General features: G+C 45.2%; 1 protein-coding gene across 4 annotated transcripts in view; it reads left to right on the top strand.

Moving 5' to 3' along the window:
- Positions 185 to 23,318, top strand: part of STAG2 (stromal antigen 2) — a 70,355-nt gene continuing 47,221 nt past the window's right edge. Inside the window, exon 1 of one of the 4 annotated variants that reach the window (XM_021405860.1) lies at positions 185 to 325. The gene's annotated coding sequence lies outside the window, so the exon portion shown is untranslated. Of the gene's footprint in view, positions 326 to 16,792; positions 18,124 to 23,318 lie in introns of those variants that run through there. The other 3 variants (XM_021405864.1, XM_021405862.1, XM_021405861.1) reach the window with 3 other exon arrangements.

Here is a 23,318-nt window from a genome sequence, read left to right as displayed (position 1 = left end):
GCTGGGAGCGCCGACCCCGGAGCCCCGCGCGGCCGCCTTCGCGCCCCCTGCAGCGGTGTCGAGCCGCGTTTGGAAGCGGCCGAGCGTGGTGCGCCCTTCCTGCGGCACAGCGGCCTCCCGGCGCGGGCTCAGCGCCGAGTCCCGGCAGTGGCCCCGCTGCTTCTGGGCGCTTCCTGCTCGGTTACAACGTCCGGCCCCTAGAGCGTCTCTTCCCCGTTTCCGTGCCCCCTCCCCTAGAGCCATCCTTCCGTCCCTACTGCTGTTCCTGGGGCGTGGATCTGCCCGGGAGTCACCAGAACACCCACGTGTGGGCCAGTTACCGCAGGTACACGAATACCGGAACGATAGTGCAACGCAGGCCTTCATCTCCCCCTTCCTGGCGCCTTCTGCTTGCCCCCGGCGCTCCCTGTGCGGGCGAACCTCTCTGCTGAGGTGCGGGCCCGGCAAGGCCCTGCTGTCGTGTGCCCTTTGAGCAGCCAGGGAGGGAAATCTGGGAAGTTCTGTCTGTTGTGGTGAGTTTACCGTTGGGTGAACAAACAGGAAACGACACTGGGGCTGGGGGGATTCTTTAAGTTGTCCTGTGGAGTTTAATCACACTCAGATACCTCCTATGTTACACACCTGGGCCAAAGTTGTGTATTTGGGTTTTTTCCGCCCGTTTACATTTTCAGGAAAATGGGCGGTATGAGGGCCGGCTGGCCCCCTGCCTCAGGACGCCTGCTCAACTTGTGTATGGCTCTTTGGCACAAGTCTCCACGGTTTGCAGCTGAAAGTAGAGGTCACCGGTGCTGCTCAAGTGGCTCAAACTAATAGTGCTCTGAGTTTAATGTATAGAATGTATTTGGAATCCTTGTAACTACAAAAGGTTGATAGCTTCATGGCTTATTAAATTAATTAGTTTGAAACCTGTTATTTGGTTAAAGAGCATTCCATTTTTAAAATAGGAATATTAAAGTAGGTGGTCATTAATCTAACTCAAATTCCATAAATATGTCACGTTCCTGGTTTACATCCTAATGTATTTAAAGACATAGATGTATGAAATGAAATAATTTCCACTTCGAAGCCATGTGGATAACACTGATAAGTGATCTCCATTCTTTGTTTCAGCCCAGTCTATGAATGGCATCAACATTTTTGGGTTTTGTATTCTAAAAAAGTAACGTGGACAGATTCTCTTGAATATTACATGCTGCTGCACTCTCCTATAGAAGATAGCTGCAGGCTACAGACCACTTGAAAGCGAGCGCTCTTGGTGGTGGAAGCAACTACATGAGAATTGGTTAAATCATGGAATGACGTTAGCGTGTCATAGCGCTGCGAACCTTTTTATTAGATTGTTCTTTGTCATTTGCAGTTCAAATTTAGAATGACTGGGGAGTCCCTGTTTGTCATTCCCATTGTAGTGGTATTGTCTCAGTTTGTTGCTGCAGGCAAATACAGGAGAGGTTAGGTTTTCTGGAACTTGTGTGCCGTATGTTTTGCAGAGGCCCTAAGCACTTCAGTTGCTTGTTTTTGTCAGCTGAATCCCAGAAGTAAGCAAGTGTTGGTGCTGGTTGCTTTGGCTTCTTGTTTGTGTTCTCGCAATCCTGTGTTTTGAGCTGAGGTGTGGAGCTCAGTGTGATCTCTGCCAATGGTGTGACCATTTCCATTTCATCTCCGAGCAATTAAAAAACCTCAGCAGATACTGCAGGTGTGAATTTCCAGTGTGGTAGTGTCCATTCATTTTTGGGTGAGGAATCAAGGAAACAGATTGGGTAAGGGATGTGCTGTAGATTGCGTCTCTGTCAGCTGGATGCTGTTCTTCCAAGAGCTTCATCTGCTTCAGTAATTGTCCTGTAATGGAGGGAAGTGTTTGGTAGGAGCCAACAGTGTAACAACACATCCACGTTATGAAAGCTTCAGCTTTTTTATGTGAGGATCATTGACAAAGAAGGGAGAGGATGAACCAATAACCCAGTCCTTGGGAAATGGGCGAGCAGGCAAGTGGAGCTTTGGCTTGGAGAGCATGAAGCTTGCGCACACCGAATCCAGGGTGGAATGGAAAGGACTCTTCCATGTGCATCCCAGAATCCTAGGTGTGACACGCAGTCCTAGTGCATTGGCTTAGATTCAAAACAGTCAAACATTTAAGGTGACCTCCACTTTTAGAGTTGGATGGTAAGTGAAATCAGGAATTCGTGGTGGTCTCAAACTCTTCTGTCACTGACCTCAGCGGTCCCCTTCCGTCCTGGCTGCGGGCTGGTGGGACCTGGATAAGTCCCTGGATTCCTTCTGCCCGGGAGGAGCTCACCATGTGCCCAGTTCTGGGCTGTAATCCTGCTAGCACTGAGCTCCTGGATCAGGTCTGGGGGCCTGTGTGGCTGCAGGGCACTGGGGGCAGCCTGCTCAGTGGGGCCCTGCCTCCTGGAGCTCCATGGGAGCGCAGCTCCACCATGGCAGGGCTGGGGAAGCTGTGCTGGGAGGGCAGCCTGAATGGCAGGGACACTCGATGTTTTGTCCTGGTGCGGTGTGTTTGGCAGGGAGACTTCTTGGTAACATTTGCTGTGTTACATCAGCGTAGCTGAAGCTCTTGTTTTAGCATTTTTCTATAAAGGTTCTTCCCAGAGTTAAGTTATTCATCTCTTCCGCTGTTCTGTCAGTGGTTTTTGCATCTGAAGGTTAGTCCAGTGACTTTAGTTGGCGTTTTATGTTTGGAAAGAAATCTGTTTCCAGCAAGTCTGGTTACCTGCAGTTTAAGGATGAGCCTTGAAATCTAATGTGACTCTTAATGAGGTCAGATATTTACTTGTGTCATACTGTGAGAACTTCTGAGAGCTGGGGATTCAGAACATGCTTTTATTCATATATGATTTTATTGGAATTTGTTTTCTTTGAACTCAGTTTTCTCATGTTGCAGTTCATGAGATCTGGCCAGGTTGGCTCTTTTGGAGAGTAAATATGAAGTTAGCTCGTTTAGATCACAGATTAATTTAGGACGGATGCTGACTTGTTCATGCTGGGAAAGTGGAGGGGCCGTTATCTGATAGTCAAACATTTTCTCAGGTATCAGTGCAAAAACTGCCTTCTTTTCATGTTCTTTCAGTTGGATGGCCAGGATCAAGTCCTAAATCTAATGGGTTATATCATTGCTGTGTTTCACAGTGTACCGTGTTGTTAGTATTTGTTCATCTCCAAGCTTTGTGCTATTAAGGAAATGACAGATAGGTGAGGTATTGGGCAGAAAAGAAGGAGCAGTGAGTAGGTTCTCTTCCTTCATCTCACTGCCCTGAACAGAACCGAGCTGAGGAGGTCTGGCACCCGGCTTTGGAGAACAGGATGTGGAAAAAATGGGATCCTAGAGGGTCCTTGGTTGCCCCTTGGCTTTCAGTGGCATTAGCTCTTTTCTGGTCCTCACTGCCTGCGGTCATATGGAGGAGCACACTCTGCTTTTAAACTTCTTTATTCCAATGTGAGTCAGAAATAAGGTGCATGTAGGCCCACATTTGTATGCAGTTACCTCATTGTATTGCGTGTCAGAAGGAGATTAAAAATTAGCTGTCTTGCCACTGCTGCGTAGCCATGGATATACTTTACTGTTGTTTGCTCTGTTCTTTTTTCTTTTTGACTGTAGATCGCTATAAGTTTTTCTGAGGAAGGGCTTATTTTTTGTAAAAGAGTGTTAAGAGTATGACTGGGTGAATGCACGGATGTGAGAAGACTGGCATACGCTGGAGGACTGGTTGTGATCTGTGAGTGAGAAGTTACCCACAGTGCCCTCTGAAAGCCAAGTGTCTGGAGTGGAGAGCACGCCTGGCTTGCTGGCCATCCGGTACCGTGCTTTCTTTTCTCCAGTCTCATGGTCTGTCGGTGCTGAGCTTACATCGCCTGATGCGTCTTACTTCTCTTCACATTTATTTCAGTAGAAGTTTGTTGCTGGATTAGAGAAAGGGAGGAGGAGCACCACAGGTTCAGTGGAAGAGGGTTTGGTTTTTACAGCGGGTTTCCGCTAGCGCTTCTGTGCAGCTTCTGAAGATGGAGGCATTCTTGTATTTGTTCCCGTTGCATTAGGGTTGATGTGGCAAGCAAAATGTCACATACTTGCCTGTAACTCTTGTATTTTGAAAGAAGTCTCAGCTGGTGGATTTTACCGTGTGATATGTGTCTGCAGCAGTTCAGATTGGTTTGTGCTGCGCGCCATGCAGGACAGCGCTTGCCGCCCATGTGGCCCCATGGTGCCGGCTGCTCTAGTGCCTTGGCTTCCAGTGGCCACGTGTGGGGCACTCTGTGCTTCCTGGAAGATGTGCTGATGCAGTAGTCAGGCAGCGAAGAAGGCTTCAAGCAGCTATTTTCTTACTGTTCAGTACACGCCGTCGGCTTTGGAAGACATGAATATTTTTTGAGGTAATGTTGCACTGCTTGGCCATGTCTGAATTGCCTTTCTTATGTAACGCGGAATGTCAGCGTAAGTTTTATGAGGGAGTGCCTTCCTTGCAGCACCTCGGATGGGGAAAAGAGGCTTGTACTTTGTTTGCAAATAAAGATGATCTGTTGAACAAGAGGCTTTTCTGTTTTTGATGCGAGTGCTTACTATTCCTTCAGGTAAAAATCTCAGGTCGCTCCTTAAGAAAGTTGAACTGTGGGAATTTGGACCATATCAAGTCTTAGTAAGCAGATAATTCTCAAGTAACATCATTGGCTGTTTCATTTGTGAGAGCTGAGTGTGAGGAAAGTTTGTATGGAGAAGGTGTGTGATTTGAGAGGAAATAATCTCTGTATGTCTGTTACTTTTATTCTCTTACTGTGGGCAATTGATTATGTAGGTAAACAGAGGTACTAAAAACCACTTTGAGTAATAAATGTCAGAAATGCAGTTTTGTAATTCATGTAGCATGCATTTGAGGTACCTAGTTTTTAATTTTAGGGTGATTTTAGATGATGTGAGTCCTCTAATAAGGTATTGTGGATAGTTACGCATGCAGTAGCCAAATAATGTAATTTGTTTGAGTAGTAAGACACTGCATCCTGACCACTGGCAGTCATCTTCATTTCACTTGTGGTCTTCCTAGAAGCAGGCAGCTGATAAATTAGTGTTTTTTTCCGAGGGAACTTGCTAAAAACTTTTTGAAATGAAGATGAGCGGTGTCTGCGGTCCACATAGGGCCCTGCTGTGCTTGTGGCAGACAGACGGGAAGTCAGATGGATACAGAGTAACTGCTTCCATTTAAATCACCTTGAAGAGGAAGGAACGTGATCTTCATAATTTAAGAACAGCAACAAAAGTAATGTTTGAATTTCATTATTTTCAACTATATTGGTGTGACAGCTATATTCTTACAGGAGAGCTCCAGTTTGGCGTGCTGCCATATGCTGTTCTATTTTTATTGATGCTTTAGGTGCCTTTTGGAAAACTACATCCCAGATAGCTCCTTTGAATCGCAGGCGGAATGAGGCTTTGTGGTGTGAGTGGGCAGTTGCTGGCTGAAGTGGTGCTGCGATGGAGGGCAGGGCCGTGGGCAGGGGTTGTCCTGCTGGAGGGGTTCACCCAGTCACGTTATGAGTGCCTCAAAAATAGAGTTTTTGCAGTCTCTCTGGTACCTTCCTGTGCTGTTCTCATTTGGAAGGTCTGAAGTTGTCTTACAATACTGGAAAAATTAATTTCTTGCCTCTGTTTACTGGTAAGTTTGGGAAGTAGTCCTTGACGATGGAGGCTTGGGAAGCTACAGGTCTGTTTTAGATCTAATTGTCCTCTTTATTGGTCATTATTGAGAGAGAAAGAGAGAAGTACCTTTTTGTGCCCATTTTCCTCTTCCCTTTGGTCACATTTGCCATCATTATTTTTCCTGTTATCCAGCCTCAATCTTCACTTCTGCATCTGTGACAAGGCCCTGCCAATAAACCTGCCTTTCCTGGGTGACTTGCCCGCTCACTGCAGTGTCACTTGTGCACCAATCAAAACAATTTTTAATAGCGTTCCTTCAGCTTTCATATTTAAACAGTGATATTTTTATTCATTCTCGTAAGTATTATTTCTAGAAATGTACAGTTCATTGGAAACTATGGTAACCAGGGAGGACAGCTGCACAAGTAGCTTTGTTGCCTCTGTGCTATGGGTCTGTCATTGGTGGCCAAAAGGCGATTGGGGAAAAAGGTGAAACTGTTTTTTGCACATTGATTCACCAAGCATGGTGGTGGTTTATTAAAGCACATGCTTCAATGATGGAGGAAAATTTATTTTTTATAACCTATAATGTGCTGCTGGCTTACATTCACCTCCACTATTGCGTGTTGAAATGACTCTTGTTTTATTAATTGGGTTAGCGTTCAGCATCGACAAGCCATATTTTATAAACCGAGGTGTTTAGATCAGTATTTATTTAATTTTCAAAACGTTTATCAATTAAAATGTGTTGCTGATGTGGCCACGTGCCTGTGTGGTATTACTGCACTGCTGTGAAACAGAAGGAATTTTGTGAACTGGGAGACCTGTGGCTTGACAGTTTAAAAATAATCAGAAAAATCAGCCTTGAGGCGCTTTATTTCTCTTGCTGCATTGCATTGTCTGTCTGCTTATATTGCTCAATTTCTGCTCACCGATGGGGTGTTTTTATGGAAGTTAATAAAGTTCTGCTCTGAGAAGGTAGTGTGTTTGTGGCTCAGAGAGGTGGCACGGCAAATTGTACACATCAGTACGATGCAGAAATGACAGGTAGACAATTAAGTGATTCCCTCCACGTGCGGTAGGTCAGACATTAAGACTCTTCAAATACAACAACAATCTCTGCAAAACGGAATTCTCAGGTTTTTTCCTCTGTGTGCCAAGGGGATATAAACGCCGTTAAGCGTACCTTGAATTCAGAACTGGTTAGGGAAGTTCTGTTTACAGAGTGGATTAATGGATTCTTGCGTAATCCTGCGAGTGGGCTTAGGGTTCCTCTGTCTCCAGTGAAGAGGAAAACGTTAACAGTTCTGAGGTGAAGGTTGTGGCCACGTTCTAAGTTTGGAGCTCTTAAGACATTTGTTGATGTTTTTCAGGTTTTTGCACAGTAAGCGTAATTTGAGAGGGATCCTGGGAGATTCTATTAAGGGATCCTAGGAGATGAGGTAGGGTTACCAGGTAAACAGAACTGCACCGGAGAAGACAGGGAAGTGTTGGAAGACGCGGGTGCTTGCTGGCATCATTTGAGAAGTACGTTCTGTGTCCAGCTGCATCACCTTCACGTTGTTGTTTCTGTAATGGACTGTGTTGCCATTAGGTTCTTGGCTCCATCAGGCAGAGATGATGGCTTTCACGTGAAGTTTGAGTCATGGAACGCATTGTCCTATCAGATGTGGGAAGTGCACATTTGCCATAAGTGTCTGAGAAAGTTCAGGTTTTAATTCTTCAAATCCTTTGGGAGTTTCTTTAGGAGAGAGCTCAAGCTAGCGATCCATTGAAAATGGAGAGCTGTTCCTAATGCATGGAGGGCAGCTGACGGAGAGAGAGTTGCTGGAACTGACTTGAAGGGCCCAAACTTGGCACTTACGTAACCAAGAGTCGTTTTGGAGCACACGTTCTGTGTGCAGGGATCCCTGCCTCACTGTGCTCGGTTGTCCCCTTCCACCTGCAGGAGATGTGTGCTCATGGTGCTGCCGGGCCGTCGCGGTGCCTTGCTGCCACCAGCGGGATGGTCCCGATCCCGTGGCTGGCTGCGCACCTGATTGCGCCCCTTAGGCGAACCTGCCTTGAGGAGCTGAGCTGCGGAGGAGGAGTGGTTTTCTGCGTGATAAATGCCTAAATCCCAGTGGAGCCCCTGCATGGAAGGGCACAGGGCTCCTGGCAGCAGGGAGGAGGCGCTGAGCGGGGCCGTCCCTTTGGGCTCCCCTGGAGGTGCTGCGTCGCCGTCTGGGCAGGCGGCGCTGGGAACGCTGTCAGTAACTGTAGGGCCGGGCAAATAAAACTTCACCCCTGCTGTCATCTGCTTTCCTACCTGATCGTACTCTGAAAAACCGTTTGGGCCGTATGCCAGTTCCAAAAGTAATCCTATAATCTTTGCTGTGATCTCCCTTTTATCTTTTTCTGTCTGAAATGTTACACAGTCTGTAATAGATCAGTTAGAGCTCTGCGAGGAAATTCAGGACTGCTGTTGATTTGCATTAACATATGCAGGCAGGAAGATCACGTACGTTTCTCTTTGGTTTCCGTCTGCACCCCCATGGGAAGCTGCCCAGGTGTTAGCTGGGGTGGGGCACGAGGGATGAGGGAGCTCTGGGAACGTGGTGGCAGGAGCCTCCTCTGTACGAGACTTTCTTCTAGCCTTAGCACGGTTAATCAGATGTTGTTGTCAGAACCCTGCTAGACCTCCTGCTTCAGTTGGATGCGTACCAGCCCGCTGTGGTTAGATCTCATTATGAGCCTTTGCACTTCGGAGTTTTCCGTGGTTTATGTAAGCTGCAGTGCCAGTTCTACACTTGAGGGCTGTTGTAGGTCCCTGTTCTGTGAACAGCCCAATGTGGGCCATCCTACGCAGAGAGTCCTGTTCCTCCCGCATCATCTCCTTCCCAGCTTCTCTGTTTCTAGGGACGCTGAGGCTACAGGTGTCATCCCCAGCAGCATCTGATAATAGATCCAGGCATGCCCTTTTTTAAAAAAAAAATCTCATGAGAAGTTAATATTATCCTTCAGAGATTCTAGAAAGTAGGCAAAGTAATGCCCGGACGTACTTCCCAGCTCTTCTCTCTACCCCGTTTTGTTCAGAGCAACTCATTTTCTTCCTGCTGCTGGAAGAAAACTTACCTAATGTGTTAGTATTTCTTTTTTTTTTTTTCTTAATTAGATGGAATCAACAGTTTTTCCACTAGGTTGAGGGTGGTGGTGTTTTCCTTATGTGTTCAGCAAGAGCTTTCCTGTTAACTGATCAGAAACTATGGTGTACTAATAGATGGCTTAATTCCTCACCAGTTTGGAGTTTACATCTGAGGAAACTGGCCTGCTTTAGGCAGAAGCTGTGATTTGCTGAAAATAAGCTTCTACGTGAATAATCCAAGTGACAGCTATGCTGGAGGCTGTGTGTTTTGCATTGCGGCGTTGTAGTCTGGTCAGAAATACTAGGCAGCCAAAAAGCCAGATGTACAAAACACTTGGAGTTTTGTGGATCATTTCAGATTGTACCGAGGACCATAGAGGTTCAGGTTGTTTGGTTTCCATCTGTATAAGCCGTGTTGGGTGAGGAACTGCTTTTTGGTGTCAAATTCTTGTAGAAGGAGGCAAACATGGCTGTTGGGCATTGGCTTCCCTGTTCTGTAGGTGCTCCCTGGAAAGGCTCTTGTAGATGTTGCTGTGATTGCCTGATCTGTATCAGGTTCTCTTTACTGCTGTAAAAATGTTTCTGTGGGACTTCCCTGCTTGGAGGCATGCCAAAGTGAGTGTGTGGGAAGACTTAATACTTGCTGCTTACATAGCATTTTGTATGTTCAGAGTCGTCTGCAAATACTAACTAATCTTTATTTAACGTTCAAGCCCAATTTCTGTCACTATAAATCAGTAACAGCCAGTTATGACCCCTTCTTTTTTAATGTCAAGAGAACAAAATGCTGTAAGCAGCATAGTTAAGAACAATCTTTGCCATCTTATTAATGTACCATTTTTGTCACTGCTGTGCTGGTGGAGTGTGATGTAGAGCAAGGTAGGGATGGAGTACGGCACAGCTCTTTGGGAGGGCCCTGTGCTGTGGGATGCTGCCTGCTGGAAACAATGGCAGTTTGCTCATTTTCTGTGTGCAATTCCAGTCTTTTCTCAGCTAGTTTTTGTTTCTGCTGCATTAAGGTTTATTTTTTTTCCCACTTTGAGGAGCTGTAGCAAGTGATACTGTTATTCTGAGCACGCTTCTGAAGACCGTCATTCATTCGTCTTAAACCTTACTCTTAAGTTGAAGGTGATTTTAATTACTGACCATATATGTGTACTAAAAAGTCACTAAAGTTTTCCCTGTCTACGTTGTGGCGTATAAATGGTATTTTTCAGTTAACTGGTGTATATTTAGCTAACAGGACAAATTCATTTAAGATGCTGGGGGGTGGGTTCCAGTGCAGCTCTCAAAAAGCCAAAACCACGGTAGCTGTGGACATTTCTACTGGGATCCTGTACTCTGCTTTGAAAGCAAGGTGGCAATTTCTGCAGGAAATGGTGTAGATGTGTTTTTTAGCTAGTATTAACCAGATTTCTTTACTGCTTGTTTTTCTTTTAAAGAAACCTGAAAATATTTACATCTCTAATAGAAGTTTGTAGATGCGTGCCCTTGCATGGAGCTTGGATTGGACGCGTTCTCACGTTAAGCATCCTTCTAAATAGAGGCTTCAGCAGCTCTTACTCATGGCTCAAGGTTTTGTCTTCTGAGAGAGTTAAGAGGAAAATTTGGGAGAGTGTGTACATAGTGAATTGCATGTTGGGAACAGCATGGACTCATAGAAGGAAATGCCGAGGTCGGTTTCCAGGTAGGTGGGTTCTGTGCTGCAGCAGCTCTGGGTTCCTGCGCCAGCACAGCCTGGGAGCCCATGGTGCTGCGTGGTGTGCTGGGGTCTTGTGCAGCACAGCTGGGAAAGCCAGGGGCTGGGGGGACGGGTCAGCAGGGACTGGAAAGAGAAGCCTGAGTTAATGCAATAAAATCGGTCTGATGGAGATGGATGGGCTCTGGGAACGTGTAGAAGAGTTTGCAGTATTGGGAACGAATTTATATTGTTCTCTAAGCAAGTTTGAAGTGTAAGGTTAGGTTGCCTGTAAGTATCAGGGGAGAAGCCTAGAGAAGCAGGGCAAGCCCTTTGCTTCCCGTTGCTTTTCCTCTCTGGCCAGGCAGTTCATCAGGTTTAGTTTGGTTGTTGCACACTGATGTTGTTGAGCTTTGGTTTGTGAGGGTGGTGTTTGTGTTAAGACACAGTGCGTTTACAACTCCGCAACTTCTGACCCCTGAGAGGGTAAAATTGTGTACCTTCTTATGAAAAGTAGTGTTCTGTACAAAGATAATGATAAAAAAAAAAAAAATCAAGCCAAGTAACCCATATGCAGGCTTGGTGCTGTTTTAAGAGCTCTAATCTTTTGATATTAGATAAAACAACGTGTGTATTTCTATTTAGTTATAATCCACTAACTGTCAGTCAAACCAGCTCGGGTACGAGCACTGCCTAAAAATTTTTGTTTTCTTTGTTTTCTGGTAATAACACAATTTTTAGAAGATACACAGATCAATGAAGAAAATCATTAGAAACAGCACTAGTTATCATTACAGACTTGCAGTATTAAAGCGCTCAGTGGTGAGTGCTGTCTGTAATTGAATAAAGCTGGTCCCGGCTTCACATGGAGCAGTGGCAGGCACGAACCGCGTCTGATACGCTGAAGAAACATTGCAATAGCAATGGATCGGGGAACTTAATGACACCACTCAGAGCTGTACTTGGTGAAACGAGCTGGGCTGCTGTGTTCCGCAGGGATGGAACACGTTTCTGCTTCTGTCGCATCTCTGCTGCCTTCATTGCTGTTTTATAGAGGACTGAAGGAAAGGTGATCGCTTGTTGGATTGTCAGATCATTTGTTCAGGTGCCACAAAACAAGCGAGTGAAGAGTTCTTGTTGCTGTGGGAAAAGCAGCACACTGGGGTCAGGCTCCTGCCAGGCTCCTGTCTCATAAGTGGCCCTGGTAGCTCTGGCTGCTGGTAGTTGGATGCTGAATGGACTGCGCATCGCCGGGCCGCAGCCACAGCTGGAAGGTCGGATTGGAGCCACCTGTGGCAATGCTTGAAGCAGCTGCAGTTCACCAGGACAACACAGATATTTTTTTTTTCTTCAACGTGGTGTGACAGTCCCTGCTGGAGCGTCTCGCTGCTGCTGCCTTGCAGTGGCCACACGACTCTGATGAAGCCCTCCCAACTTACTGAACCGCTGCAAAGCTAGTTTGTGCAACAAGGAATGAATAGATGGTTGCTCAACTGACACAGCACAGGGTCTGGCAGTGCCCTTGGCCATGAGATCTGGCCAGAAGCAAGCAGGCAGCAGGGGCAGCATCCCTCATATTAACAAATGGCTGTTTGTTTTCTTGGGTTATTGTTTGTAGCTTCATTTGTTATTTAGCCAAAAAACCACTATTTCTTCACGTTGGTATGAAATATGCGTTCAGTTGGTAACTGGAAGGAATATTGAGGCGGGGGAATGGATATCTGTAGTACTTGGGCACATGGATTCTACTAAACGGCTTCTTTTTCTAAGGGTGAGTGACATTTTGCAAAGGCCTATGAAGGGCAAAGACTGAGAAATAAGGAAGTAAACGGAACTCGTTGGAGTGCTTAAGTTTTAATAATTGTTTTTTGTACAATGTAGATGTAACGGATTCTGTATTCCTACTAATCTTCCATAATAAAATGAGTTTTAATCATCACGCTTTTCGGGGGAGTGTGTTGATTCTCATCTCTTCATCTTGAGGTTTTGATGGCTCCTGCACAAGGGACTTCCCACGTTCCGAGTTGGGCGGGCTCACGCTGCAGGTGGTGCGGTGCCATTTGCGCATCACGTATTGCAGAGCGTTGGCCAGTGTGTCAGAAACCCAGGGTACCCGCCTCCTCAGACCAGTGCAATTTCACCATGTTGTTGGTATTGTTCAAGTGGTTCTCTGGGGACACTAATCTGGGAGTAGGTCACCCTCCAAATAAAGTGAAGAAGGGTTGTGCAGTTCATTCAGAGAACTTGGAGGTGAAGGAATTAGTCAGTTGAGTAGACGTCAAACAATACAACTGACATATTGCTGCAAAAATATTGCTATTTCGGGCAGCGTACAAAAGCTGTTGCAGTTGTGGTCACAAAGAATATAATAATATAGCAAATCAGAGCAATTAATATATTTTTATAGTCATGAAGAATAAGCAAGAAATGTTTGTTATCAGTATGCAAAAAATGTTAATTGAAAAACATTTCACCAGTGTTGTACTGGACCCTCAAACCTTGGGAAAGCAGCGCTAATGAATGCCTTGCTGTGGAGAATATACATGGGATGGGTTTGAAAGGAGAAGAGAATAAGGGGGTTAGCTTGAGAGAAACGTAACTTAGCAGGGAACAGAATTGTCAGAAATGATCATCTTAGGTAAGAAAATATTTGTTAGGAATATTTTAATGATGCAGTTTATCAGGAAATGCAGACTTGTGCAACAGAGAGTGTCTTTTGGGAAAATGTCATAGAAAGTATTCGGTAATGTGATTGGAAATACTGTCTGACATCGATTGTGGTTAGGTGGATGCCATGGCATATTGGTTTGTTACATTCCACACTGGTTTCAGTGGACAAGTAACATTTATCTTTTACTCTTGGTGTTGCCTTCTCCTGCTCCATAGGTTAGGCTTGGCTTTCTTTTAAATCACTGTTGGATTTAACTTTGTAACCTTTGAGTAATGTGACATTTGAAGTTCACTTCTTCCTGTGCTCTGTGCATCCCTGTGCCCCTGCCTCCCACAGCTCCCTGCCTTTTGCTCCCTCCCAGCTTGCTTTCCTCCTGCAGCTCAGGTGAGGAGAACACTGAATTCAGCAGGTGCTTTGTCAAAGGTGGGCTTTGGTTGTCTTTAGAATTGGTTTAAGTATTGCTTCAGTGAGTTAATTCTTCTATAATTTACAACAAAAAAAAAATCCTGTTTCGGTGCCCATCCTTTGTGAAAAATGCCTGGAAGCACTCAGAATCCAATTGTCAACAAATCAAGAGTGCTACAGCTGCATGTTTCAAAGTTCCTCCCTATCCTGCCTGCTGGACAACTTAAGGTTAGAACAGACTTAACGTAGAATCACATATCTCCCGTGTCCAGGACAGACCCAGCGTGGTGTTCCCGCACACTTGCATAAGTGCAGCTGCATGACTCGTGGGAGCCGGGTCCGCATCTCATGGCTGTGTGCCCTGACACCGCTTCGACCAAGTGCTGCCAGTGCCATGCTGGTGGGTGGGCAGCTCCATGGTGGCTGGGCAGCCCTGTGCTCGTTGGGCAGCTCCATGGTGGCTGGGCAGCCCTGTGCTCATTGGGCAGCTCCATGGTGGCTGGGCAGCCCTGTGCTCATTGGGCAGCTCCATGGTGGCTGGGCAGCCCTGTGCTCATTGGGCAGCTCCCTCCACTGCGGGCAGAGGCTGGGAGCTGGGGCGGCTGGCTGCAGTTTCTGACTGTCCTGTAAGTTCAATCTTCCCGTGCTTAGACTCTTTTTCTGGTGACTTAATTCTAGGTTATTTATTCTGAAAGCGTTGTGTGATTATTTGGAAGAGGCTGCATTACTCTTGCCCTGAGCGTTGTTCCATGTGTATGGTGACAGCAGAGGTGTGTGCGCTGCCTGCCTGTGCTGCTGCATGGGGTACAAAATGGAATTTGTGGGTTGTACTTTTCTTGAAGGTGCTGATAAATGTGAATTATTACTTGGTACTAAATTTATTTTTAGTAGGAGCATGATTAAAACAAAGGCAAAAATATTACAGAAAAGTCAGTGCTACTAATTTTTCTTAATGAACACCAAATTATCTGGTAGGTAGATGCTGTCCGTTTCATTATGGCTGAAGAGTGATACTCTATTTGGTAGCTGTTACCTTCCTGAAGTAATTCTTTACCCATGATCTTCCCATTTGTCTCCTCCCTCTCCCCTGTTCCTGCCCTCGCATATTTAGATCTATGGATAGCATCTGTCTTCTAACAGTGTTAATTCCGCTGTCTTTAGGAGTTCTCTGAGAGGCATGGCAGTGCTGCCCTGTTTAATGGTGTTTACAGAATCTTGTGTTGGTGGTTGGTAATTCATCCTGTGAGGTCAGCTGTCTTCACTGTAGTGAGCAGAGCAGGGTAGGTGGCAGCCATGGGGATGTGGGCTGTAGGTGTGCACCAGGAATGATCGCTGATGGGTGCAGGAAACCCAGCCTGGACCTTTATAACAGCGCTAAGCTGGAGAAGGCCTGGGGGCACGTGCACTGTTAGGGACCTGCCTGTGTCTGGGAGCACAGCTGATATCATCGTAATGCCAGTGAAGGCAGAATGGGAGAAGTAATGTGTTTTCCCCTGTGTTTGTCATTCAGCGTTATTTGATTAGAGGTGCGGGTTTTTGTGCATTAATATAAAGATCATATTAATTTGAGATACATTGTTAGCCCTCCTCACAGGAGCATGGACTCCCCAAATCAGCTTCATCCTGGCTTGAGGCTCATAAAGCTGCAGTTGGACCAAAACTTTGTTTTGCTCTTGTGTGTGCTGATGGAGGGGAAAGAAAGCCCAGGGAAGGTCTTCACAGTACGTACAGCAGTCAACTTCAGAATATTTAGTTACTTCAGTTAGAGAGAAGAGGTATTTTACTCAAAGCTTCCAAGAAGTGTTCTCAACATAATTCTGGTGGTTGTTGGTTTTTAATGCACATTGCTTCTCACCTCGTGTGGGCACGTGGCGAGGTGTGGCCTGGGATGGGTGCTGGGGGCTGCTAGGGCTCGGAGCTCCCAGCCTGAAACACAAGGTGGGTACAAGTATTCAGCCAGGGAAACCTGGATGGGAACACACTGCAGAGTTTCCATTGTTCTTTGGAGTGGACAGAAGCACCGAGGTAGCCTGGCTGCGATGGATGGTCAGCGCAGTTCCTTACGTTCTGGCCAGCTCACCTTAACTGTCTGCATTTCTGCGGTATGTATCTCTAGCTGAAAGGTCCATTTTAACTCATACCCTCCAGTAAGTCCTCTTGCCATTAGCACTTGTTGTGGCATTTTCCTGCAAAGTACAGTAGTGTCCAGTCATGGCAGGGAGAAGAGTGTGAATTTGGATCCTTTATGTCTTTGTGCATGGCCAAAGCATGTGAGATTGTAGCCTCCAGGAACAACAACAAAAAAAGGGTTCCAAAGTGTTCTTAGCAACAGTGGCTTAAACTTAAACCTCATTTTTCTTGTCTTGTACCATTGATTGAGAATGCCGTGGTGTTTTCAGGGAACTGTACAAAGCTTGCCTTGTCTGGAGGGTAACTGGTAGGTTAATAGCCTGTTTTCACGAGTAAGTTAATTAAAATGTTGTCTTTTTAAATGAATAATGGCTAAATATTTGCAAACATTTCTGATAGACATTTTTTGAATATGTGCCTTCTGTAGACAGATTTCTCTGAATGTCATCTTGCTTGTAGCTGTGGAACCACGAGGAGCGTTTCTTACTAACCACCAATACATCAGCTGATGAGTTATTGCCCGGTTTGTCCTCTGACTGCCCCTACGCCGTGTCTTGTAAGATTTAGAGTTGGAGGAGAACTGCGGAAGCCTCCCCGAAGCACGGAACAATGGCTGTGGGTTAAAGGGAGATGGAGAAAATGTAAAGAAAGTATGGCTTGTGCCTTACCCCGATCAGTCAGGGATCATAAAGGATGCGGGGAGCCTGTGCTGCTGGGGCACGTACTTTGTTAGAATTGCAACGTGGAGTGCTAGGTGCGTGCTGATGCTGAGAGGTTTTGGGAGCTCAGTGTGTGCTCCCGAGGCATCGACCTGCCTTCCTCCCCACACCTGAGTACGGGCAGCGCTGGGGCTGGCATCGCAGCAGTAGTGCTGTCTTCTGCAGTGTGCCTGGGAAAGACCAGGGAGGCAAAAGCTTTCTGTTCCAGCTCTGCAGTTTTCTTTGGGGTTTGGCTTGTGGGTGGTCGTTATTCGTTCTGTTCTCAAGCTGTTTTATTGGCAAATAGGTAACTTGCATCCAACATGCGAGCCTTTTTTTTTTCGTGTGTAAAAGTTTGTGACGGATTTGTTTTAAACGAGTTAGAAATTATTATTAAAAACATTTTCAGTCTTTCTTAGTGATGTTTTTCACGAACGATTTTATGTCTTTATTAAAAATACTCAAATACCGACATTTCCTGTGTAAGAACGGAGATTTGCTAAATGTGGGTTAACAAATGTTACTCATGTTAAGTTCTCCTCACCCTTCTGCAAGGTGCCCCTGTACCCCTGCTCTCTGCTGGGGGCTGCAGCATTGCACCGGCGCCGGTTTCATTCTTGTGGCGTTTGCTTCTAATGGTGAAGGTGGATGCCAGTCGTGTGGTCGCTCACCTTTCCCCCTCGTTAGAAGCGTGGGGTGCTTGTTACCTACCTGTGCGTAGCTGCTGTGTGTCACTGAGGCTGCTTTAATCAACCACGAGCGGTTTCCAGAGAACATCTTGAAGGCATATTGTTTCCTTGGGGATTTATTGCATTTGCAACATCGCACCTCTGTTCCTGCTGCTTGCAGAATATGATTATCAGCCATTAGGACTGAATACTTAAACGTGGTCACCGCACAGTGCTTCCCTCCTCATCTGTGATTTCTCTGCTGCTCGTTCTGAAGGGTCCCTCTCCAGCGCTGTGCAGTTTTGTTCCCCTTCCATGCCCTTTGTTGATTCCTGGACTGGCTGTTCCAATATAAATTCTTTGCAGTTCTGCTGACAGAAATGCTGGTAGGGTTGGTTGGCTGTTTACAAAATGTTCTTCCTACAAAATGACTGCTTCATTTTCCAATGTAAGTTAAAAGTTCCTTCTTTTTTTGCTAGTGATCAGTTAATGTCTGTGAGAGGAATTCACATACTTAGGGGATTACATTGTCAATTTCTCCCTCCACCCCATTCAGTCTTGAATTGCGTGTTCTAGAAAATGGAAAAATTACATCCAGAGTTTTGGACTTTTCCTTTCATGTTGCTTAGATTAGAACTGCTAACAAATAATATATTATCTTGCGCATTATGGGCAGTGTGCCGTATGTGCACGTAAATTGCTAGTTCAACTCCATTAGTTCAAATACTTTTGTACTTAGAATCATCCTCGTACATCTTCCTGCTGTCCTGCAGTTGCACGTGTTTTAAACCATCAGTGCTTGTGTAAGACAAGACCGTGATTTCAGAACACGATGCTTTAATAGCCATGCGTAATCTGTTAGCTGAATCTGAATGTTGGACGTGGTAACTCACAGAACTGACGTTTGTTCTTTTCATTTCAGCATGGCTAATCATCATAGTGCCCGAGCCTCAGTGTGTTAACTGGTGGGAGGCTTGGCCAAATGTGCAGCCATGGCACTTCCTTGTCTTCTCTCCACTGACAAATACTAGCCTTCGTTTGGAACGAGAACATTGGTGTGGAAAAGGGGAACCACCCAATGGCATTGCTTCCTGCTGGCTCCTGAGAGGTATAAGTATTTTGACACAGTACGTTCTTGGAGAGTTCTCGAGGTGGGAATTGTTTGCTCCAAGGAGCTACCCCATGTGTGAAGTGAACGATGAATACTTTCCTTGGGGTCATTGGAGGAAGTGAAAATACTGCATCTGCTTCTGAAAGTAATGCTGGGCAGTTGTCTTTCCCTTTTTTTCTTTTTTTCTCTGCAAAATTATTTTGCATTCCATACAAATGGGGAGGAATGATTCCTGGGGAAGTCAGGTGAAGATATGCTGACATCGTTAATAATCACTCAGAGCCAAAGCAGCTTAAATTTTCTCCCTAGCGCGTTCTTTTAGGGTATACTGAGTTGTGCTGTAATACGCAAATAAATATGGAAATAGCATAAAGAACAATTCTGCCTTCGTTGCTGCAGACTGTTGCTTGTAGTCTGTAATCATCGTGCACTTAATACATCATTATATGGTCCAGTAGAGGATGGCATAGCATTATTTTGCTTGTGAATAAGTGATTGGTATTTGGGTATGCTGGAGAGAGATCTGACACTGTTCTCTTAGGCCTGTGCCGTTCAGGTGTCCTTCCTGAGCTGGCTGCTTCTGTAGGGAGCACGAAACACCAGAATTAGTGTTGTAACCACATCTCAGGTGTGAAGCTTTCTGTGCATTTATTGGTGAGGGAGCTCTGTGAGCAGCAGTTCTGATGGAGTACTTTCTGTTTCTTTGTGGCACTACTGCAGAGGAGGCGAAGGCTGTTCTAGGGCTGGTCACTGGGAGTGTTTGCTGCGCTGGGGTTTGATACCTGTTTTTTGGCATTAAGTGTGCTTTCTTATTCTGATTAATGTACGTGGGTCTTAATTGGAATTGATTCCCTGGGAGACTTGGGAGAGTTCTGTAAATCAAGTGGTATCTTCGCTTGTTAAGGCTTTTTTAGTTTCTCAGATGGTGTTTGTACTGGATGCTGGTTTATTCTGCTGTTGAAGCTGTGTGGTGATTTTGCCATTCTTGCGCATTGAACATCCTCCAGTTGCTGTAGCTCTGTCCTTAGTCCGTTGCTTAGCACGTAAGCTCAGTTCAGGAGCAGCGAGTGCATTGCTGCGTGTTCCACAGCTGTGGCCCAGCTCCTGGGCAGCGCGGAGCAGTGCCTTGCCCGCTCCTAGCCCTGCTCCTCCCTGCAGCCACAGGAGAGGAGTTCATCATTTGCAGCTTGCTCAGCTCACCTGCCAGTGGAGCCTGTACACCTTTCTGCTTGTATTCTGCCACGTTCACATACTAGGCTGTGTATTATACAGTGTTCCGTGGTTCTAGAGTAGTTTTCACATTTAGCATATAAAGTCTTAAGTTAATTCATGTAGTAATAAAATTTATGTTCTCTAATTAGTTTTTTTGGCAGGCATCTGCTTCACAGTAATGAATTAGTAGCAGTTCCTAAAATGTCTGTTGACTGTCTAGAGAATTGTAGGAGAGCTGGCATTCTTAAAATGTTTCTTAGAACTGAAAGAAGTGGGCTGCTTTATTTTAATTCATCTTTTCTCAGAAAGAAAATCCCAGACTTTTCAACTGAACTGAAAATAAATTGTTTGGTAGATTGGGTTTTTTTTCTTCACTGCTGAATCTAAGGGGTAATAGCTCTCTCTCATTCTCGAGTCCATCCTTAAATTAAGAATATTCTAAAGATGCAGGTAGTAGTTACAGTTCTTTAAAATGGCCCCCCCCCCCCCTAACAAAACAGAAACAAAAAAATAATTTGGCACAGGGTAATCTATTATCACAATTTTCAGTTCAACTCTTAGCAGCAGTTAGAAACCCATGGCTCTGCATGCAGGTTCATTTTAGGTTGCTCGCAAGACTAAATTCATAGCATTTAATGATCTAGGATTTTCATACCCTAGGGCAAGATTATAGTAAGTGGAGGTCAAACTGAACAACCGCCAGACCTAATTTACACTCAGATAAAAATGTTCTTGTCTAACAATTAGATTGAATGCTATTACCTCTTTCCCTGACTCTTGCTAGAATTTGGTGTGTGTTGTTTAAAAACCAAGGCAGTCTGATGCCAAGATGGCATCCTCTGATGGAATATTAGTTTGTGAAATCACGCAGGATCGGCTGTCCGTGTTAATGGCCCCCTAGTGTGCTTGTGCTGGAGGGGCTGGGAGATTTAATCCAGATAGGATGTTCTCTGTACAAACTCTTCTTAATGTACCATCAGCGATGCTGGAAGAAGAGAAGTCTGGAGAAGATGCGGCCTTTTACATGTATATATCTGAGTGTTTGCAGCCAGATCTGAGTAATTTGTTCCAGTACAGTCACTGGAGTTGCTTCCTCAGATCAATTGATGGACTCGTAAGCTGGGTTTTGCCACCTCTGTAACAGATCCTGACCAGACTCCTGAGAGGCTTCTCATACAGGTTACGTGAGGAATGAAACCTGATGGGTTACTCTGATTCCACTTGCTGTATTTGAGTAACAGAAGTAAAGGAAAGGTGAGAAATGTATTTCAGTCAAAACGTTTGTGTTATAGTAATTAAACATTGCGTAGTGTTCTTGTCAGCTAACGTTAACTTGCAGTGATACGTACGTGTAGGAAATTCATAGAACTTCTATAGAACTTCAAGAGCCAACCTATTTAAAAGAAGGTACACTTGTAATCCTGGCTAGTAGTACAACGGCAAGAAATTTCTGTACTGCTGCCTTACTGTAAGAGCAACTCTCAACAAGAAGTGGCTTTTCGAGCTCGCAGAACACACAGGTGGCAGTTTGCATGAGTGATGTCGGGGGTCAGTACAGAGCTCGCGGCTCACGCAGTGTTCTCGTGAGGTCGGTGTCCGGGGAGCACTGAAGCCGTGCTTGGGGAAAAACTGACTTTGTGCTACTTGAGTACCCCAGCTTTGTGTGTGCATGTGTCTGAAGGTATGTGTTCATTGAGCTTCATCCAGTTACTGTGTTTTAGTTTTCTTTTCCCCACAGTGAATAGCTAGCTCCTTGGTAACAAACTGTACGTAATTGATTTTTTTGTGTGTGTTTTTAAGTAGACCTTGGTTTCAGTAGCTGTGAACTTGGTATAAGCAGGAAATAATTCTGAAGGATGGTGACGAGGTTAAAACCATTTGCTTGCATTAAATGTTATGGTTTGGTTCTAGAATCTGAGCAGTGATCAGAAGCTCTTGGTGGGAATAGGCTGCCAACAACATCTGTTAGCCATAAGTCAGAGCAGGGCTGCTGAGTTCAGCACAGGAGTAACAAATAGTTGTGTAATTGATGGCTGGCTAATTAAGTCGCAGAAATGCTGCTCTTGAATAACAACATGGGGAAATTCAACTAGATGAATTTTGTGTTTCAGAAATTTAAATACGTGGTTTAGAGAAAGTGGATCGACTCTTCTTTAAGTGTTGCATAATTTCAGTGGTGAACAACATTAGAAAAAAAAAAAGAGTAGAAAGATGACAGTGATCTAAAAGAGTTATTGCCCGTTTTAAGACATCTCTCTTCTTCACAACTGTTTGAAATACTTGGAATTATTATTTACTGAGAAAAGTAAAGGAAACTAAAGCAGGACTGAGAAAGCCCTGTGCACTCAGCAGAGTGTTGGTCCTCAGCTGCTGAGCTGCCCATTGCTGAGCCGGGTGAGGAGGTGGGGAGATGCGCTTCAGGCAGAGCACGGGGAGACAGACTGCAGGGATTGCTGGGGAGGCCGAGGTGGCAAATGCAGCGCTCGTACTCCATCAAATTCTTCTCACAGTCGTTAGAAATACTTTGAAACTGGTAAGTCAAACATGATCATCAACTGAAAGCCACAAGATGTGATACATTTCCGATATTAAATAATGATAGGCTGCAGTGGGCGGCAGCAGCGTCTTTCGGTGCGCGGGCTGTGCGGGCAGCTCCAGGTTCTGCCTGCTGTCCCCTGCTGACTCTGGGCAGGCAGCTGGCAGCTTTGCAGCCTCTGTCAGAGGGCACCACGCGTGTGGCAGAGTGGGATTGGTTAGCTCTTCACTTCTCCGTATTTGCAGTTCAAGACGTTTGCTTCAGTTGTCACCAGAGATGGTCCATCATTAATAGATGTTAGCTTTCGTTGCCACTAGAGATGATCTGTCGTTAATAGATCTGACTGCAAACCAGAGCATCTGGAATGTGAAAACTTGTTCTCTTTTTGCAGTGGTATGATATTTGGCCTAGTTGGCTCATTTTCCCCAAGGCAGTGAAAATGGTAAAAACGACAGTTCAGATTCTTCGCTTACACCTGAGCCTGCATTTCTGTTTCAGCTGTAAGCCAGGAGGCCAGCCCAAAGCCCCGAGCAGCCAGCCCTCAGACTTCTCTCACCAGCGAGGTGAGCACTGGGACACGACAGGTTCCTGCTTGGTCCCCAGACACTGCGGTGTGTCGCGGCGTTCCCGGCTCGTGCCCCTTCTACCTAGTGCAGGTGGCTTGTTGGAGCTGTGCTGTGTGCTGCTCCTTGCTGCTTCGCTTTTTAGAAGTTAAAAGGAGGAAAAAGAGGGGGAGCATACCCTGCCTCACCTCAATAGCTCCTGCTGCACTGCTGAGCTAGTAAGTGCAACAGTTGTGGCCTTAAACATATATTCTGTGTATTCAATGTTGCTCAACTAAAATAGATACAGAAAACAGAGCACGGTACTTCCATAATGCAACCAGTTAATTTTTTAACAAAATCTAAATCTAGCTGTAGGCTATAACTCCCTTCTGAAGGAGGAGGGAGCTACTAGCTATATTTGTCAGAAATTTGTAAGGATGTAGCTTTTTGGTACTTTTTTTGTTTTTACATTAAATGAAGAAACCAAAGGTTCAGTTTTGGTTGATATAACAAGCTGTACATTTTTATGGGATAGATCTGCGTGGAGTGGATGCTCCTGTATCCCTAAGGTGCCTAATGCATAGCATTTGAGAGACTGATGGGAAGATAATTTCAAAAGGACAAGGCTCTCTGACCTTTGCTTCAGAATATTTTATACACATCAGGAGTTTCTCATTATTTGTCAGCTTGCTTATTAAAATGAGTTTAGTCTGTAAGAAATGATTCTGCTACTTCTTTGTGCCAGCTCTTATAATACAGGCTTAGTTTATTGTAGCCCTCACACTTAGTGCAATTTGTTACCTGCCACAAATAAGCAATTACAGAGTTGAAAGAACTTATTGATTTGAATAATGCCAATATTTTTGCGACGTGTTTAGGCTGTATCCAAGTGGCCAAGC

The sequence above is a fragment of the Numida meleagris genome, chromosome 8 (assembly GCF_002078875.1).
Source record: "Numida meleagris isolate 19003 breed g44 Domestic line chromosome 8, NumMel1.0, whole genome shotgun sequence".
NCBI lineage: Eukaryota > Metazoa > Chordata > Aves > Galliformes > Numididae > Numida > Numida meleagris.
Note: the sequence above shows the minus strand (reverse complement) of the source record. Positions and strands in the feature narration are given on the sequence as shown.